The following is a 22312-nucleotide window of genomic DNA, read 5'->3' on the forward strand; positions in this document are numbered from 1 at the left end:
AAGTGACCTTGGGAAAATCAAGTTTTCTCCTAGCTTGGTTGGCCAAATGACTTGCTTGATGGGTAAAATGATAACTAGACACAAATATATTTCCAATGAGCTATCATGAGCTCAATTTGGGGTTGAGGAAGGTATTCAAAAGTTGACTGCAACAGCACTCTTCCTTGAGGCAGCCTCATTGGGCACTTTTTGACCAGTCTTGGGAGATTTGATTTTTTACAGGTAAAATCAACTCCAAATTGAAAAATTCCACTTGGGTTGGAAAGTAGACTCAAATACCTTTCCAACGAGCTATCCTGCGCCTGATTCCGACACCGGGAAGGCCCTCAAACAAGGCTGTGAATGTGCGCGACCACTCAGGAGGTGCGCGACCACTCAGGCTGTAAGTGCCAAAATCACCTCCAACTCACTCAAAATCTCCTTCAAACTTGCAAATTGGGTTGAGGTAGGCTCTCTTGTTCATGTAGGCATAATGCTAGGGTTTGATGTTTTTTCAAGGTGTTGATTCCCATCTATTCCCTCCATTGTTTCCCATTAAATTCACAATTGTTATGATATGTTTCTATCTTATTTCATTTGCAAAGAATATTAAATTTCCCATCCCCAGTACCTAAACCCTATCCCTCCCTCACATACATTCCCTAAACCCTAATTCCCTCCATCTAATCTACCCAAAACCCTAACAATGGACAATAAACTATCTTGAGCAGCGCAACGAGCAACTTGAGGATGAGAAAGAGTTGGATGAGATGTGGAGGATTCGAAGTGACCGAGTCATCAACCGTAGGAGGCCCGGTGACTTGCTGCCCAAGGAGAGGGAATCCATGCTTATCCGTGTGAATGCACACTTGCAGAGGCTGTTAGAGAAGGCAAACGAGGACAAAGAGCTGCTACGCAACATGAAAACACACTATTGGGCAAGATTGCATGTTTGCAAGGCTAAAATGAAAATTCTCCGAAGGAAGCTGTCAGAGGCCCAGAAGAAGAAGAAAAGGACAAACCCACTTTGTATCTTGGCTGAGGCATCCCTCACTCACCATGGTACTCATTAGCCTTCATCCAGCAGCAAAATAAAAAAAAATTGAGAGTTTTGGAGCATTTTGGAAATTTTTTGGAAATTTACAGGTTTTTGCCTGTGGAGTGGTCTCACCCCCCGCGCGACCACTCGGGAGGACTGCTCAGAATCACAAAAAGTTGACATTTTTGGAAACGGCATGCAAAAACTAGAATTACCTATACTTGGGGTCAACTTGATTTTGAGATTTGGGCCTCCAAAAGCTCAAAATACATCAAAATTTTGACTTTCTGCCCAGTTTTTGAGTTGCAGAAAGTGACCTCGGGAGAATTGACTTTTGAGGGGTCAAATCAACTCCAAATCTAGAAATTCCACTTGGGATGGAAAGTAGACACACAGAGCTTTCCAATGAGCCATCTTGCACTTGATTTGGACAACTGGAACCCACTCAAAAAGTGCTGCAAAGGGGCGCGACCACTCGAGCTAAAATTGCCAGTTTTGACTTTTCAGGCCTGCAAACTCTGTTTTTTACCTTGGTTGATCATTTGTACTTGTAAATGATGGATGTATGGATAATTTTCATGGCAGATTGATAGATTTAATCTCTCTTAACCCTTCTAGAAGCTTCCTTGATGTAAATAGTGAATATTTAATGCATGGATGAGTTAGCTAAGTTTTAGAGGCAAGTTGTTTTGACTGCCTATTATCTAGTGCTAAGTTTAGAATTAGTTCAAACTGCTCCTAGGAAGCTGAGCTCGACCCCTAGAGGTGGGGAAAGGAGTTAGATGATCTATATTATGCCTTCTCTTGCTCATTTTCATGGTTTGACTCTTGTAGGAGAAGCATTATTGTATATTGTACATCTATTACTGCAATTTAAGGAAAAGGAAGGCCAGGGTTTTGCAGACATCATTGTGGATTCTTGTGGATTGTTGTGTTGATGGTGTGTTCTTTACATGTTATTGTAAGTGTGTTTATGTGTTCCATCTCTTTCTTTGCTGCTAATTGAACAAATGAAGTGATAAAGTTTGAATTCATGCATGCCATGCTCAGCTTTTAATTTTGTTCAATATCTATGTTTTCCACTGTCTAAAGAGGATTCAAAGTTGTTGTTTGCCCTCTTTAGCTCCTCCTCTATCATTCCTGATCATCCATCTCAGATTAAGGCATCAACACTCACTCCTACCTTGCCCCAAAGATCCCCCTGCAAAAACTGAGCCCAATCCCCGCACCCTGAATTGCACTCCCTCCAATGGCCACCAAAAACCCCAAAAATCTTTAAATCAACCTCCCTTATCGATTTACTAGCCTAAAATATTTATTCCTAATTGGTCATCTTATCATATTGAAAGATCTACCGAATCTGACCCGAGAGAGCCTTCTCATACCTCGTAGGGCTAGCTACGAGGTGAAATGGTTTGATGTAGCCTTGAGAATTTGTCTATCTCAGCCTAGGTGAAATCCAAGCGCTAACACCCACCATTTAAGCATAATACCTCTTTAGGTAAAGTCCATTTCTGGGTTTACCCAAAGAGTCCCCATCAAAATCTACCAGCTCATAAGCCCCTTTTGCTAGCTTTCGCTTTACAATGTAGGGTCCATGCCACATAGGAACGAATTTTCCAGCACCTAGCTTATCGTTAGCTTGATCATATAATAGCACTAGGTCTCCCTCCGAAAAACTGCGAGGGGTCACATTTCTATCATACTGAGCTTTCATTCGCTTCGTGTGAGTCTCGATTGCCAATGCAGCGTCGCGTCGAGTCTCATCTAATTTAGCTAAGTATAATAAACGCTTCTCCTCTTCGGAAGTAGCTGGAAGTAATTCGACAGCCATTTGAAGTGATGGGATTTCGCATTCAATGGGTAACACAGCTTCCAAGCCATAAACTAGCTGGAAAGGAGTGAACCCTGTTGAATTTTTCACTGAGGTTCGGTATGCCCATAGCGCTGAAAATAACATGTTGTGCCAATTCAACCGGTCAATACCATTGGTTCGTCGGATCATGATAACCAGAACTTTGTTGATAGACTCAACCAAACCGTTGGCTTGCGGATAATAAGGAGTAGAGCTATCGTGGCGCAAACCAAGCTGGCTTGTAAGCTCAGTCATCATGATGTTTCGAAAATGGCTCCCATGGTCAGTGATGATTGCTTGTGGGACACCAAACCTAGTTATAATATGATTGAATACGAAAACTGCAGCTGTTTTGCCGCTTGCGTCGAATGTAGGCATCGCCTCGGCCCATTTAGTAAAATAATCAACCGCGAGGATTATATACGCATGCCCCCCGGCCGAGTGAGGGTTACAAGTAATAAAATCGATACCCCATTTGGCGAATGGACCAACGGCAATGATAGGGTGGAGAGGAGCAGGTGGTGCGCGCATCTTGCGATCAAACACTTGACAGTTGTGGCACTTCCGGACCGTAATGATACAATCTTTAAACATAGACGGCCAGAAATAGCTAGCGCGCAACACCTTCTGAATTGTGGCATACCCAGACATATGACTGCCACATGCTCCAGAGTGACAATCATTCAAAACCCTCTCAGCCTCTTCGTGAGTTAAACAACGTCGAAAAACTAAGTCTACCCCCCAGCGATAAAGTGTATCTCCAATAATCTTGTATTGCTGGGATTGAAACCGAATTTTTCGACGTTCCGACTTTGAAGCTTCAGGCCGAAAGGTTTGGGTTTGGAGATACATGATTATATCCCCGTACCACGGATCTAAAGTACTGATAAGAAACAAAGATTCGTCGGCAATGGACTCCTCTGCCACAGTTTCTGTGTCAGCATGCGGGAAATCACACATCAATTCCGCAAAAACTAAGGATTTCTTAGACTTGGACTTTTCAAACTCCAAGTCGAACTCTTGCAGGATAACGATCCATTTAGAGTACTTGCCCCCTAGCAGTTGTTTTGTCAAAATATAAATCATAGGGTTGCAATCCGAAATAACTGTAGTTTTATGGAGAAGAATGTAGTGACGAAAACGCTGGACAGCTTGAACGGCTGCCAGGGCCAATTTCTCCACATGCGAATATTTTAGCTCAATGGGGTTTAATGTCCTACTAAGATAATATATCACATGTTCCGCTCCGAATTCATCTTCTTGAACTAACACCATTCCAATAGTGAAATGCAAAGCTGCGAGGTATAAGAAGTAGTCCTGGTTGTAGTTGGGAGGATGCAACAACGGTGCATGGGTCAACGCGTGTTTAAGTGCATCGAAATATTGTTGGGCAATCTCATCCCAAAAGAATTGAGCGTTCTGTTTCAACAACCGTGTAAAACCTTTAGTGACCTCGGCGTAATTTGGAATGAATCGGCGTAAAAAGTTCGCTTTCCCTTGCAAACTTTGGAGTTGGCGCAAACGCGAAGGAGGAGGCAATTTGATGATAGCTTCGACCTTCGAGGGATCGACGCGAATGCCGGCTTTTGAAACAACAAATCCCAGCAATCGACCCGTCTCTATACAGAACACACACTTGTGGGGATTCAACCGAATTCGATAATGCCGACACCTCATGAAGATTGCTCGTAAGTGGACAAGCTGATCAGCTCGATGTAAAGAATGAGCAGGCAAATCATCGAGGTACGGTTGCACAATGTGCTTGATGTCATGAAATGCGTAAGACATCGCCCATTGAAAAGTGGACCCAGCATTATTAAGCCCAAAAGGTAATTTGCAATAAGCAAATGTCCCCCATGGACAAATGAATGCCGTTTTTGGTTGGTCGGCAGGTAGAATATTGATTTGATTATAGCCCGAAAAACCATCCATGAAGGAAAACATTTCACTTCCGGCACAATCATCAATAATTTGATCGATATAAGGCATAGGATAGTTGTCTTTTGGACAAGCTCGATTTATATCCCTATAGTCGATACAGATTCTTATTGTTCCTTGTTTCTTGTTGACCGGAACAATATTCGATACCCAATCCGTTAACGGGATTGGATAAATGAAACCTGCTTTCAACAGCGTTTCGACTTCTGCTTTAATTGCAGCCGCTTTCCGAGGGTGAATTTGACGCAACCGTTGCCGGACAGGTTTAGCGTCCGGGTAGGTCTTTATTTCATGAAAAACAATGGCAGGATCGATTCCCGGCATTTCCTCGTAAGACCAGGCAAACACATCACGGAATTCTTGGAATAGGGCCTTGTAAGTTTGGATTTCACCTTCTGTACATGAGGCACCTATATGAATGTTTTCCTCAATTTCGGGCTTCACTGAAATATCAATGGGAATAGTGCGAGAAATATTCCCTAAATTCAACTCTGAATCAGAATGTTTCGTTGGATTCTGAGCGTCTTTGACGTATTCAGCGGTAAAGATAGATGAAAAATCATTTTCAAAAACATCATCCTTAGGTAAAAATGAAGATCTGTGATGAAGATCTTCCCATGGTAGATCGTCTACACTTAGGATTTCGCGAAGTTTCTCGTCAGATGACACGACTTCGGGAAATGCTATCCGTTCTAAGGTTGATGTGAAAAGTGATTCTTCACTGACCACATTCATTTGGTCGATTTCGGTTGAACGCGAGTCGGTAAAAGACATGACAGCTTCATAAGCAATTTCATATGGACTCAAAGGCATAGCATCACCGAATGAGTCTATCACAGATTCAGATGGGATAATCCAAGGATCATCATAAATAATGTTGTCTGATGTAATCATATGAATCGATGCAAATGAAGGGTCTGCGTTGATTGGAGGGAAAGGAAAAGTTCCCAGTAAACCGGCTGCTTTAACTAAACCTACGCCAACGTCCCTATAAGGGATTGTCGTCTTACCGACATGCCGGATACTCTCTAAAGAGGCTGGGTCGGATGAAAAGTAAGTCAGCTGATCAATGGTCACGATCTTACCGTTATATGGAAACTTTAATACTCTGAAGACCGATGCAACGACTGCTGTCATAGCATATGACCAACTTCGACCCAAAAGAAGGTTGTAGTCTAGAGGGGCATCAACCACCTCCACATCCAGACTAACGGTTTTACCTTCTACCCCTATAGGCAATTCCTGTAGAATACCAAACGGACGGAACCCACGGCCATCAAAGGCCTTAAGGATGGTCGGGGATTGGTTCAACGAAGGAGAACCAAGCGATCTCCAACATTGAATCGACATAATACACGTAGAAGCTCCCTCATCAATCACAGTCCGATGAATAGGCATGTTTTTGACTATCACTGGAATTTGGAAAGCCATGTGATGGGGTAGACGCGGTGTACTATTTTCTAGATCGAAGATTATCAGGTTCGGATCCTGAACATCAACAGCTCCGATAGCCGACAAAAGTAATTTTTGTTGTGCTGGGCATGATTGCAGCACTTCTAAAGCCGACATTGCTGAGGGTGAAACAGCTAAGTCCTCAACAATGTTGTAATTCTGGGCTGCTCTCGCATGTGGATTGAAAGCAGACCTTCGAAGTACACCCTTGGCGGGCGGTTTGATTACTAAGTCCGGGTTAGGTTTTTCGATCTGTAGTGGATCAGAACCAGGAGCTGAGGTTGATGGAATAGAATGAGAAGATTCTGCTTCCTTACCATCAACAGGATTCTTACTACCATAATCTTGTGATCGAGTCGCAATCCTCACATGAGACATCATCAAAATGGGCTCTTCACTGGCTGTCGAGGAAGAACCTATCATCTTACTTTCCTGCTTTGGAAATGGATCTTTTAACACAGCAGGAGTGGGAGAACCTTTGACTATTTTCACAACCTCGGCCCGATGAGGGCAATCTCTCGTGAAATGATCCTCTTCACAAATAAGACAAGGATATCGAGGTTTGCGCTTTTTGTCATTGGTTTCCGACTTTTCCGTTTTCTCCTTCGGAACCTTGTCTGCTTTAGCCTTCTTCTTACCCTTCTTCTTTCCACCATTTTTTGATTTGGCCGTAGATGACTCTACAGCGTGAATATCGGCGGAAAGTTCAGGAGAAGACTCTCCTGTCGGAGAATCGGGCAAAGTGATTATAGGAGTAGTTGAAGCCTTGGAAGACTTCTTCTTACTCTTTGTATTCACGATACCAATCATACCATCAGCGGCATGAGATCCCGAAGGAGCAGCAGCGATTTGATTCGATTTTGGAAGATCTGGAATCTTCTCGTGTAACGTACCCGACTGAGTATAAACCAAGTCAAGGTATTGCGCTTGAGCAATGACTTGCTCCTCAGTAACTACTCCGGCCTTAGCTACATCTTCAGTAATCTTCGGTAATAATGATTTAACAAACCATTCAGCTAAGATTTGGTCAGGGATAAAAACTTTCACTAGCCTTCTTCGACGTCTCCACTCATGAATGTGATCAGAAATATACGTGGACGTTGATTGTTTTAGTGAAGTTAATAGCTCTGTGCCATTATCGTATCTGACCGGCAACTGAAAGTGAGTTAAGAACGAGGTAGCTAACTGGCTAAAATTGTAAAAAGAGGCCCGTGGTAACTCAATGTACCACTTGGCCGCGAGACCAATGAGTGTACGTTGGAAAAGACGTAAGCGGATCGAATCATCCGAGATAGAATTTGAAGCACACCAGAGGTGGTAAGTCATCACATGATTGGACGGATCCTCTCCAGACTTACCTTCGAACTTGGGTATATCACTGGGCAACTTATTTGGCATTGGCGGCCAGAACGGAAGATATTGAATTAGATCGTTCGTTAGGCGCGTCAAGTCTGGTAAATCCAAAGTTGCGATAAACAGTAACTGCTGGTTAGGATCTCTAAAACTCTGGGTCACAAGACCAGTCCCAGGAGGAGGATATCCAGGATAACTAGGAACAGAAGTCGCATTAGGGATATTATATCCTCCTGGAAAACCAGGATTAACCGGACCGTACTGGGGTTGTTGAGGTTGTTGATAAGTGTACCCAGGATACGGTTGATACTGGTAAACCGGCTGTTGGACAGCTTGCCCATGTTGGTACTGTCCCTGGTACGGTTGTTGAACAAATTGAGGTTGAGTAGTGACAACCGTACTTATACCAGGTTGACCTGTAGGCATCTGGACCGTGGTTTGAATCGTAGATCCAGACAACGGTAAAGATGTCTAAGGAGTGGTTACAGAGAGAGTAGAAACCAGAGCCATCGATACTCCAGAAGTAAGTGCGGTAGATGTAGCGGTAGTTGCAGCAGTCGTTTGAGATGGAGTACTAGGTGCAATTGGCAGCTGAGTAACTACCGAAGTTACAGAAGTTTGAACATTTGACTGGACAGGTTGCGGTTGTTGGGGTGGACCAAAAACTACGGGTTGTCCAGCTTGAGGTACCAACTGTATACTTGGCTGCAACACCTGTTGACCCTGTGATGGATCCCACACTAACATTCCGGGGTATTGACCCGTAACAGGTTGAGGATACTGAGATCCATAACCGGATTGAGGATAGGATTGATAATTGAAAGGTGCAGTTCCCATACCTTGAATATATGACTGACCTTGAGGTGGTTGATAACCTTGACCCGAGTATTGACCTTGAGGTTGATAACCTTGAGGTAAATACGGATACTGGGGTTGACCTTGACCTTGAGGTTGATACCCTTGAGGTAAATATTGATACTGAGGTTGACCCTGGGGTACATATTGAGGCTGGGGTTGACCTTGAGGCATGTATTGCACCATAGGTACATACTGACCTTGAGGTTGCCCCCCAGACACGATTTGTGTACCTTGAGGTTGCCCCCCAGGCGTTAACTGAGGATGCCCCCCAGGCGGTAATTGGCCACCTTGAGGTTGGGAAACGGGAACTGAACCTGACATCATGTAAATGTCTCCTACACCCAATGGTATATTACCATTGTTTCCAGTTAATAACCCATGATCAACGGGTTGAGGAGATGCCCCCGCAAAGGTACCAGAAAGTGATTGATACCCGGTGGGAACAGAAGGACCGCCGTGTAAGAAAGATTCAGGAGTTTGAGTAAACACGAACGACTGACCAGACATATTTACAGGAGTATAAATACCTCCATGTGGAAATGGAGTACGAGGTGTAGAAAAACCTACCCCTGAGTTGTCTAAATAATTGGTTAACGAAAGGTACCAAGTAGTACTTCTAGGAGGACTGTAAAAGATAGATTCACGCTCCCTGAGGTCAATAGTAAGTTGATCTTCAAGGTTAGAGACGCCTATTTCTTCCTCTGGAGCAAGTTCTTCGATAGCAATCAGACCAGTAGGAAGATTTTCGGTGATAACTCGTTCTACTCTTGGTGAATCTAGAACACTAGAAGTCGGAGTAACAGGTTCAGATATTTCAGGTTCTTCACCTGTATCACTAGCAGATGAAAAACTACCAACAAGCTCAGAAACTGTAACAGCTTCGGGATTATAACCTGTCTCTAGACCTTGGTAATCTGAATGGACTACCAAGGAAGATTCTCCTTCTTCAGGTGAACCTACTCTACTGCCACTAGGAGGAGTTACAAGGACCTTTAAACCTTCTAGATTACTGGGGTCGTCTCGAGGAGGTTCACCCCTAAGTCTACGGGATCTTCTCAACAATTCGGCCACAGAAACAACTTCAGGAGACTGGCCCCGAAGTCTACGGGACTGTCTCGGTAATTCCGCCACAGTTAAAAACTTTTAACTACTACACACGAAAACAAAGTAAAATCTCAAATCAAACCACCTAAAGTCTCTAAAGAACCAAACAAATTTGAATCACACGCCTAAAGAATCTAGGGCGTCAAACCAAGCACAAACAGTAGCCTTCCAGACCGAAAACGCTAGTTGGTGATGAAACCCAACATCGTCGGATTCAGTACAGAAGTGGCGGGTGGAACAGTTACCCCGGCAACCTGCTTAATGAATAGACCGGCACAAGTTCCTCCACTTTAACCGTCTCGAGTGAAGTGAACCCCCCGGAAAATCCAAGTGAGTCTAGCCGACGCCTGCTCCAGGTACAGTGGGATCTTCCCTCCACCGTCACCTCGATAGAATCCTAAAGATAATGGTCACTAAGGTTACCAATCGCAACAAATGCACCTGGGGGAACAGTCTACACTCCGACAGCACGCAAGGGCAGAGTATCAAGCTCAATCCCCTTGACAGTTCCTTGACAATAATCCAAGGTTTACCGACAAGTGACCCCTGGCTCCTCAACAATGGTTAATCCGAGGTTTACCGTTTGTAATACGTGCGTGTCTGGCGTCGTTCCCAACGAGGGGGGATTGATCCCCTCACTGGTTCGGACACGAGCTCGTGCTTCTCCTTTAAGAGGAGCTTTCCCAGAGTACAAATGAGACAATTGGATTTATTCTATCACAAGATAAGCTACTTGTTTGGTTTTGTTGTCTTGGAGAGTTAATTGCTCACCTACTCCAAGACACTAGCCTGATCTAAATTGGTGTTTCAGAGCCCTAGTAAATAAAAGTTACTACGTTGATTTTACTTTAAGCGTTAATTTTATGGTTTTTCTTAAAGACAAAAGGTAGCGGAAGTGAAACCAATGGTGTGTAGACTCGACTCAAACCACTACAAAGATGCACCTAAGATGATTTACGCTACTTTTCTCTTTCAATGAAATTCCTAACTAAGAGAGTTGAGAAATGCAAATTTTATAGAAAACAACTTTCTTAGTAAAGACAATCAAAGAAACAATTCTCTCTATCTTTTCAAGCATACAAACATGACCACTCCTTACGTGCACGAAAAACTCTTTTTCTTTCAAAACTCTTCAAAGCTACTTGAAACAAAACTTTTCAAAGGAGATGTTTTTTGTATTTTCTCTTATTTAATAAAGCATATAAATCTATTTTAACGAAAATCAATCAAAAGCTATAAAATCTATGAAAACTTGACTCACAAGCAAATCAAAAAGAAATTTACTCTAAGCAAACCTAACGAGGCAAAAGCCTACAAAGATGATTCTAGGTTGTTTTACTTGACCAAAATCAAGTCAAGGACCAGCTAATGCAGAATCAAAAGACCAGTCAAAACAAAACTCAAATCTTTTTGTTCTTTTTGTAAAATGGAATTCAATACTCAATCAACAAGTACTTCGAAATTTGCCAAAGAGACCACTCAAAGGTAAGTTGCTCTCACAGGTAGACTTTATGACAGGTCTGACTTCTAAGAATGCTGACAAAACCAGAGAGATCTAAGGCTTGACAACTTCTACCGCCAAAGTCACTACAAGACCTACTCAAAAATCAAACCCTAGGGCTTAAACTTCTATGAAATCCACTAAAACACTCAATGCTATCGAAACAAGTTCAGGTGAAGATCTTTGACAAGAGACTAATGGATCTGGGCAGTAAAAACTAAGAAAAAGCAAAATCTAAGAGAAAAAATGCAAAAGATGGAAATTTCTTAATTTTTAGCAGGGGACGCAGGCAACCTGTTAAGCCAGGTGCGGGCCCGCTCTGTGCACACAGAAACAGTGCGTACAAGTACGCACTGTGCAATACTCAGAGGGTGCATCCTACTGAAAAAACCAAGAAAAACTAAATTTAATCTAACCCTAAGCTAACCCGCCCAAAAACAAAGTCACAGAGCCAAAAACCAGAAAATAAATGACTTTTCTCATATCAAAGTTGCATACAAAGGAAAAGACTTTCACATCAATGGAGTCCCCAGTGGAGTCGCCAATTTGTCAGGCGGAAAGATTTGATAGTGCGGACACAACCAACCTCCCTAGGAGCCTAAGACTCTCTAGTGACAAACAAGACAAACAAGAGCAATCCTTCTCTAAACATGCATTTACTATATAAGAAATCAAGTGTTTAGATCCTAACTGTAATCCAACGCTGTTGTAGCAGTCCAGCCTCACTGATCCAGATGAGCTCCTCCTTCACTTTGAAACCTGCATCCACTAACAATCAAACGATTAAATAGCACTTGATAATCTCATAGAATAAAACATATTTAACACATAGACCAAGGAGTACATGAAATAACTCATAAATAACAAGTTATTGAGAAGAATGGACTCATTTGCATTAATAGGAAACAAAAGGAACAATTACAACCTGAGCCTTGGTGTTGTGCAAGTCCCTCCCAGGGTCCATCAAGAGTTCTCCTTTACTTTGACAAAGCTCACCCACTTCCAAATAGAACAAGCAAAGATGGCAATCTCTCCTCACAAGCTTCTAAATGGGAGTCCTAATTCCAGCAGCATCTACCCTTAGAAATGTTTAGCTTCCAACCTCTCCTCCTTCTGGCCCAATGCCTGTATTTATAGTGGTCTAGAGGAAGTTATTCAGGTCCACCATCAATGGGATAATCCCCTCTTTGGATGGGATAGCTCCCTCATTGATGGGATAAGTTCCTCTTTGGTAGGGGTACATGAACCATCTGGAGGCGCTCAATACACGTCGAACAACCTTCTAGAATGCTCTAGAAATGACCACAAGTAACTTTTTAAAGATGAAACTTGCGCATTTTGACCTTTACAGGGGGACGCACCTGCCCCTTTACATACAGAGCGTACAAGTACGCAGCTTTTGTGAACATTGGGTGCGTACCCGCAGGTAAGGTTGAGAGAACCTGCGTACCCAGAGATATATACATTTATAAAGACTTTCTCTCTTTTTGGAGTTTGACATGGAGAGCAGAGGCATAAGACTTGCACAGGAGGATAGCATGACTGTTGTTAGAGCCATACTAACTGTAAATAGCCATGGTGACATTTTTTAGTGTAACAGTGATACCACTTGGACACAAGGACCATTTAGGGAAGATGGTTGATTGGGAGTCAAATTAGGACCAATGAACGAAAGTTGATCAACAGCCATGATTCTTCCTTCATGCGAGAAACATATCACATGAAAGAAAGAAGAGACAAGAGCTCCCATGACATAAACAGAGTCATGGCCAAGGAGTATATTAAAATCCAAAGGGTCTTGGAAAACGATCACATCGATATAGATGATTTTTCCTTCCAAAGTAATAGGCAACTTAGGAAGGATCCCTAATAGTTGTCTGGTTCCTCTGTTAAAAGCCAACAAATTCTGGGTAACGGGCAAAAGTTGCAGAGAACCTAGAGCTCGCCAAGTAGTTGAAGACAAAATACTGGCAGATGCGCCTTCATCTATGATTGTGTCAGGTACAGGTATATTAGAATCCTGTACTATGATCTGAAAGGGCACGTAAGAAGGAAGACGATATCCTATCAGTGGACTCCAATGAAAGGAAGTGACCATACTACTTGGAGGGGGTGCCATGGCAATGGGATAACTTCCCCCTTGCTTTATGGGAATGGGAGGATCTTCCCCCAATACCATGGGAATCGAAGGATTGCCCCCCAATTAATTGGAATCTGAAGAAACAAGAAGAACCTGAGCGGTATGAAGTTCACTCTCTATGGGAATGGTACGATCAACTAAAGGTGGAATTGAGTCAACCATTTTCTCAACCTTGTTTGGGAATAGGCTTATGGGATTCACATTCAAAGAGAGTGGGATTGACTAGAGATGAATCCTAATCAATCACTTGATCAACTAGTGGAGGATCAAGGGAAAACTTTTGATAACCAGCTGGAAGACGAGGCTAAGAAGTTGTAAGGTTGTCCAACACTTTTGAGGCTTCATCCATACAAGGACAAAGTTTAATAGGATGATTGCCTTCACATAACCTACAGGGAAATTTGACTTTACCCTTTTTCCCATGGACCTTACTATCACTAGTTAAGGGTTTGTCAGCATCATGATCTCCAAAGGCTAATGACAAAGGTCGATGTGAGTCTGTAGACCACACTTCTAATACCTTGAGAATACGAGGACAATCTCTAAGAAGGTGGTCACTCTTACATAACTTGAAAGGTAATTTGACTTTACGAGGCTGATTGGGATATTTTTCAACATCAGTTGCATATGTAGCAATGGTTGCTCGCTTTCCCCCTCGCTTATTTTCCTTCTTCTTAATCTTCATTTTCTTCTTCTTCTTATCCACCTGGTTACTTACTTGTAGGCTTTCACCAGACGAAGAGGAAGAAGACCGAATAGGCATGGAAGGCAAAGAGTCAAATTTAGGATCAAATGGAGATTAATATGGTGCACATGGAGGAGAACCCAATTGAGAAGCAGTTTGGACATTCGGAACCATAGGGGTTGAAAATAACCAAACTGGCAAACCAATGGTAATTCAGGAAGGGACAATGTTTCCATATAAGGAGTATTTCCACAGGAAGGATGTTGTTCTGCAGTCAATTAATTGATTTTAGAAATGAAAGACACAAACAAAAACAAACAGGGATAACTAGGGAAAAGGGTTTACCAAGAAACCGTGAACTACAAAACTACAATCTACACCTTGGCGAACCAAGGACTTAACGTACGGCAGCCAATCTTCGCGAATGTTGTGTTTGGTGTTTCACGGTATAAAAGTCATGTTGGAAGTTCTAGGATAGTATAGTGTAACAAAGTACCTGCACGGGTCACTAGTGACGCAAAAAGCGTTGATCTCGAAAACAAGGTTTTTTGACAAGTTTCTTCAGAATTCTTTCAAGGCAAGTTTTCTGCTTTTTTTAGAGACGCTTCTGAACATGTTTCATGGTGAATACACTGACAACTTTCATGATTTTGACACTTTAGGATACAAGACAGGGAGTGTGACAAAATATTGTATAACATTTTCTTATGCTTTATGTTCTTCTATTGGTTGCTTGTAATTCCATCTTTAACATGTTTACTTCCTTAATCATATTGTTTCCTTTTGATTCCAATTCTTTGTTAGCATTCCAGAGTTTATCATTCGCTTTTAGATATTTCATTGAATCATTTACCTCACAAATAACTGATCTTCTAGAGCTATAAGTACTAGATAGTGGATGTTAGAATCTGAATATGAATTTTTTCTTGGTCATCATATGTGCTATGACTATCTTCATTAAAGTAGAAGATTTTCTTGTGAGAGAACGTATTTTTAGAAACATTCTTTCCATTCTCTTTATGATTTTATTTATAAAGACATTTTGGTGCATAATGGCCTACTCTTCCACAAGAAAAACATTTAAAGAGAAGTTTACCTCTGAATTTTCCAGCTCCCACTTGCAACTATCTCACGAAGTTTGCTTCTTCCTCATCTGATATGTATCTTTTGTCTTTAGGTGCTTCCTTATGTTTCCCATTATATGTGGATTTGAAGGTTGCTTCTCTCATGTCTTAAGGACCACCTTTCCTCATCTCAAATTCTCTCAATATTCCATGGAGTTAATCAAGTGTGAGACTTTTCAGATCCTACATTTCTTCAATATTAGAGACTTTGGAATCGAACTTCGGAGTTAGCGATCTCAAAATATTCTCAACAACAGTAGCATCTTTTATTTAGTCACCAAGATTTCTCATAGAATTAAAATTTTCATCTACTGTAAGGAAAAATGTTGCAATGCTTTCATCATCATGCATTTTCAGTGTCTCATATTGTATTCTAAATGATTGGAGTTTAACACTTTTTAACTTGGTGTCACCTTCATTACTTTGGATAACCTTATCCCAAATTGTCTTTGTTGTTTTCAATTGCTTTACTTTCACGAACTCAGACTCAACCATAATTCCCAAGATGGAATTCACGGCCTTTGTATTGATTTTGTATTGTTTATTTCCTACAGTATTTGTGGGAATGGAGGCTGGATCATGATATCCACTTTCAAAAATTTCCCATACATAAACTCCCAATTCCTACAAGTATGCTCTCATCTTGACTTTCCAAAAGACAAAGTTAGTACCATTAAATAAATGTGGCCTCATAGAGAATACTCCTTCTTGACTACTCTTCTTGATGGATCTCCTTCAAGCAATCAAGCTTCTTCTGAAGGACCTCCTTTGATACCAATTGCTGGGAAAAATATTGGGGGGGGGGGTTTGAATTGTATGAATTTACGGGGTAAGTTCATCAAATAGAACACCAAAAGACACCGTTCACAAATAGATCACAGATCAATACACCAGTATTCTTGATGTGGTTAGAGCCCTTAAAGAGGGAAACAGTCCACGGCCTAAGCCAACGCGGCAACTTCATGCAATTTATTAATGTAAAAGAAAGAAAATTTACATAAGCTTCTCTCATGAACGGTCACCTAACAAATGACCCTCCATGCTTTTTAAATAGAGATCATGGACCAATTGGGTGTTATGCCATGGATCAAGTGTTGGTAATACCGAGGAGAGAATGAACTGTCAGATCACTTCATGTCTATAACATATCGTGACCGTCGAATTGTAAGTTACAAAAAGTACATACTAAATAAACACACTTTACCTAACTATATAGTAGACCAATTTGTACTTAATTATTTCCTATGTGTCAGAATATCCTAACATCCCCCCTTAAGAACAACTTGTGATAGGATTGAAGGATGTACAAATATGACACAATAAGAGAAGGAAGGAAGCATTAGAGCCTATCCCCCCTTAGTGACAACCTCTTGAACTCCAACCATAAATCGAAGTTTAGTAAACTTCACCTCTATGAGAGCCTTTGTAAATATCTCTGCAACTTGATCATCAGTTGAACAATAGTGCACTTCAAGAACATGGTCATGAATGAGTTTTCCGATCAAGTGCATGTGTATTTCAATGTGTTTTATGCGCTGATGTTGGATTGGATCTTTGCATAGATGAACGGAACTTTGATTATCACACCAAAGTGTAGTCGGATGTTGCTGCTGAAAACCAAACTCTGACAGGATCTGACGAAGCCACAAGGCTTCCTTACTAGTTCCAATGGCACCACGACACTCTGATTCTGCTGAAGAAAGAGAAATGGCACTCTGTTTCTTACAAGCCCATGTAATAGGTCCATAACCAAGAGTGAAGACATAACCTGCAATAGACTTCTGATCATCAGGGTCACCAACCCAATCAGAATCAGTGAAACCAACTAATAGAGGAGATGCTTCTGCACTATAATGAATCCCAAACTAAACTATACCTCGAACATAACGAAGTATTCTTTTAGCTACTTTCCAATGACTTTCATGTGGGTTTTGCATAAACCGAGCAACAAGGCCAACAACAAAGGAAAGGTCAAGACGAGTATGGGTCAGATACAAAAAGTTTTCCAACAAGCTGACGGTATAAGGTAGCATTAACTTTAGGGGAAGTACAAGTGACTGAAAATTTGGCTCCAGACTAAAAGGGAGAAGGAGATGGCTTACAGTATTCCATGTGAAAGTGGCATAGAAGATCATAGGCATACTTGGACTGGGGAAGGGAAATACCTTCTTTGGATTGCAAGACTTTAAGAACAAGAAAATAATGCAAGTGTCCTAAGTCTCTCATTTCAAACTACTTTTTAAGGTTGGACTTCACATGGTTTATAAGGTTTGGATCACTACCAGTAAGGATACAATCATCAACATAAAGGATAAGAATGATAAGAGGCTTAGCCACTTTCTTGGTGTAGACAGTATATTTAGAATGACACATAGAAACGTTAGTATCTAAAAGAAAGCTATCCATTTTTGCATACCAAGCCCAAGGGGCTTGCTTGAGACCATAAATGGATTTCTTAAGCCGACATACAAGGCTGGAGTATGTTTGTATAAAGCCAGGAGGTTGTTCCAAATAGATTTATTCATACAAGTCCCAATGCAAGAAGGCAGATTTAATATCCATCTGATGGACTTCCCATTTGAAAGAGGCAGCAAGGGAAAGAACAAGGTGGATAGATTTCATTTTGGCAACAGGGGAGAAGGTTTCAGTATAGTCAATGCCTTCAACTTGTGAAAAATCCTTAGCAACAAGACGAGCTTTATGTTTATCAACTTTTCCATCTGGTCCAAACTTGGTTCTATAAACCCATTTGCATCTAACAAGTTTTCGTCCCTTTGGAAGAGGAACAAGGTCTCATATATCATTTTCCAATAATGAATGATAATTCTTCATTTATAGTTGTGTCCCAATCTGGATTATCTGAAGCTTCTGCAAAGGTGTCAGGATCATAATTTTTTGAAGCTTGATCCAGTAAAGAAGAGGCTCTATCAAACTGAGAACGTGTATGACGTTGATCTGTTGGATCACCTACAAGAGCACCTACTACATCCCGAGTAGCGCAGACCCATTTTGGAATCTGAGGAGCTAAAGGATGATCCCGAGAAGGCGAGAAAGGATTTTCATCCTCGGTTTCATAATTTGAAGAAGAAATATTTTTAGAAGTAGAAGGGATAGAGAGAGGTGGTACACTCGCCAAACTAGACTCGTAGGCTGATATATTTTCAGCAAACTTTACACCTCTTCTGATGATAACATTTTTGGATTTAGGTTGAAGAAGTCTATATCCTTTGACATCTTCAGAATATCCAACAAAAATACATTTTTCACTCTTAGGTTCTAAGGCTTTATGTTTCTCATCTAGAATATGGGACCACGCTTCACTTCCGAAAACATGAAAATGACTTACATCTGGTTTAATTGATCTCCATGCTTCTTCTAGAGTGATATTCTTTAAAACCTTAATAGGAGTGTGATTTACTATGTAATTTTCACAGTTAATTGCTTCTACCCAAAAATTAATACTAAGTCCTTTAGATTGATGCATGCAATTATCCATTTACTCTAAGGTGTGATTCTTCTTTTTAGCTACACCATTTTGTTGTGGAGTATATGGAACTATGTGTTGCAATTGAATTCCATGCTCAATGTAAAAGTTGATGAATTCGTCATTAACATATTCTCTGCCATTATCAGATATTAGCTTAAGAATTTGATGTCCAGATTGTTTCTCAACAAAGGCCTTAAAGGCCAAGAACATGTTAAAGACTTCACTCTTGAGTTTTAAGAAGTATACCCAAGTGCGTATGGAAAAATCATCAATGAAAGTTAAGAAATACTTGTAGCCAGAGAATGAAATAACCGGAAGTGGACCACATAAATCACTATGCACAATTTGTAAAGCGGTTGAGGCATGCCAAAAGGCATGTTTTTCAAAACTACCCTGATGATGTTTTCCAGGTACACATCCGGAACAAACACCATCTCTGCAAGATACCATAGGAAGACATGTCACCATATTTTATTTGCATAGATTTTGAAGGGAGCGATAGTTTAAGTGACCAAATCGCTCATGCCAAAGTTCGCTCACTTCATCATTATGCACAACAAATACCGAGGGAAGAGTTGATGACCTAAAGTTGTTAAAATTATACAACCTTGTAGAATCATCAACAATGCCAGTAGCTAAAATATGTCTAGGATCTCTTAGGTACTTAATTACAACATCATGAGGTGAAAATTCAACAGTTTTACCTTCACTTGAATGAGTTATTTGATATACAAATAGAATGTTGCAGGATAAGGTAGGAACACATAATACATCATTAAATTGACCATTGTCTAGATGAATATCTCTAGTCCCTACAACACTAAGAGATCTATCGTCACCAACATAAATATTTTTGGTGTTACAATCATTTAAAGAAGAAAACATGGCTTTGTTTTTGGCCATGTGATAAGAAGCTCCAGAATCAATGAGCCACTCATGAGAATGAGAAGAAGAAGATACATTTAGTGCATAACCAGACCGAGATGCTTGAAAACCACATGCAGAAAGTGTTATTCCTAAAGATGAAGTTGAAGTTGAAGAGTGCTCCAAATGGATGTTATGCTTCTTCATGGTTGCTTCGAAGGCTTCCATTTTCTTAAAGCATTTGGATTCTAAGTGTCCATCACGATTAAAAAAGTTGCAATGTCTATCAGTCTCCTTCCCTTTATTTTTATTTGCCTTATCATTTGGTTGAAATGATTTTTCATTTTGAGACTGAAATTGTTTAGGACCCTTGTTTGGTTTAGGACCATTCTTTTTAGGATGTTGGTTCTTAGTATTAAGAAGACCAAGATCTAAGAGTTTTTCTTGTTCTCTTATTAAAGAATCACAAAAGGCATCAAAAGAGGGGGACTTGTAGTCTTGTCCTTGAAAAATAAAGGTTTCTCTAGTATAATGGAAAGTGGAAACAAACACAAAGTAGGCTGGTCCTAACTTAGTAAGAATGGAATAGATAAGGCTACTATCTTCTTTCTTAACCTTAACATCTTCCAAGAGAAGTCTAAGGGCCTTGAACTTGGACAAAAAATCTTTAATGGAAGAAAAATTATCGGGGTCCAACGTAAGCAACTCATTTTCGAGTTGATGGGCTCTAATTTCATTTTTAATTCCAAAAACTTTATTGCGTTGTTCCATTGCTTCATCGAGGGTATCAATCTGTGCGATATGGAATCTAAGGTCTGGAGAAATAGACATCCCTATCAACCCACATGCTTGATATTGCTTATATTCCCAATTGACTTGCTTATCTTCATCTTTAGCTTTAGACTCTTGGCCTGAGTCTATTCTATAAAGACCTTTACTTCTAAGTAAATCCACAAAATAGGATGGCCATTGGAAGCAGTTGGTATTGTCAATAATAACTAGGCATGAACTTTCCATTTTAAAAGAAACTGAAGTTGTAGATGTTGCAACTAAGTGTTCAAGTGGAAAGATCTCGAACAATTAGGCCGATTAAAAAAAAAGCTTCCGAATGAAGAAGTTATGGCCTTTTAAAGAAAAGTTGTTAAAGATGTCGACGAACTACATGAATGTTGGGAAGTGAAAAAAATCCCCTCCCCTCCCTTCCAAACTTAATCTAATTAGCTCACTTTAAAAAAAGATTACTTTATGTGACCCACTTTTATAAATAACTGAAATTCACTTTTACAATGGTACTTTATGAACTATCCAGTAAATTGTAACTTAAATAAAAGATACAAAGACTTTAGAATTATAAGTGACTCACTTTTTATAATGGGTGAGAACATTTTTACAAAGAGTAACTTTAAAACATAAGTTACATGTGCTCTTTGAAAAAGGAACTCAACAAAAAGAAAGACTTGAACCCAAGGCCTCTATTCTCATAAAGTAACTTTGGACCAAGTGAGCTAGTTTAAAAGGTTAGTAATTTTTTAAAAGGAGGAAGTTTTTTTTTTTGGAACTTTGGAGTGCTTTCTTACTTCAAAACCCCATTTTTTGCCTACAAAACAAAAAAACCCACACAACCCAAAACGAACAAGCAAAAGCAATCTGAGTCTTACAGCTTAAAGTTAGATTTGACCAAAAACTAAATATTTTTCTCAATGTTTTTTATTTTCTGAGATCACACTAAGGCGCAACAGAAAAGACCATACACATGAGAAAAATCATATACTTTCTGTTTCTGGTTTGCCTAAATCACACAAAGTCGCAAGGCAAAGAGAATACGCAGAAATGAAAGGTATAGATCCGATAATCAAAATTTATAAATGACTATAAACCAAAATTAACAGAGAGATAAATAACTATAACTGCAAATAAAGATTATATACCTACAGATCTTAAAAATGACGTAGCTAGGGCTACGAGAAACCTTTTCGCATCAAACGAAAGGGGTTCCTCACTGGAACAAATGCTCCTAACACAATAGAGCAGTCCTCTCAGATAGAAAGTGGTCAGAAACAAGAGATCTAGGAAATGACAGTCGGATGCAATTATATCAGCTTTGGATTTGGATCAGCAACGGATGCAGCCCTCGAATAGCTCTGAAACTATGTAGGAATTCACAGGGTAAGTTCCTCAGATAGAACACCAAAGGAAACCGCTTACAAAAAAATCACAGATCAATACACTAGTATTCTTGACGTGGTTAAAACTCTCAAGGAGGGAAAGGGTCCACAGCCTCAGCCAACATGGCCACTTCAGGCAATTTATTAATGTAAAAGAAAGAAAATTTACATAAGCTTCTCTCATGAATGGTCACCTAACAAATGACCCTCCATTCTCTTTAAATCGAGATCATGGACCAATCATGTGTTAAGGCACAGATCAAGTGTTGGTAATACCGAGGAGAGAATGAACCATGGGATCACTTAATGTCTAGAACATATCATGACCATCAAATCACTTCATGTCTAGAACATATCATGACCATCGGATTATAAGTTACAGAAAGTACAGACTAAAGAAACACGCTTCACCTAACTATACACTAGACCAACTTGTACTTAATTATTTCCTATGTGTCAAAATATCCTAACATGAATCAATATTTTGAAAACTCACTTCAACCTTTCTTTTCTTATTCAGATTTTTTCATGTGACTATAATGAAGTAAAATTGTGTATGTACACAACTATTATGTAGACAACTAGCGTATATCTAGTGAACTATCTTTTCAGTTAATTCATCATTTGTTTAACTTGAACCAGTGTGTAAGTACTTCATTAGGCATTAACTAAATGGTAAACATGTGCAGTGAGAATAGAATAAACCATCACACATAAGCAACACATCAACACACATGAACACCAGGATTTTTATGTCGAAACCCAATG

This window comes from Pinus tabuliformis, chromosome 1_2, assembly GCF_031772625.1.
Source record: "Pinus tabuliformis cultivar Carrire ecotype Pingquan chromosome 1_2, CPIR1, whole genome shotgun sequence".
Lineage (NCBI taxonomy): Eukaryota > Viridiplantae > Streptophyta > Pinopsida > Pinales > Pinaceae > Pinus > Pinus tabuliformis.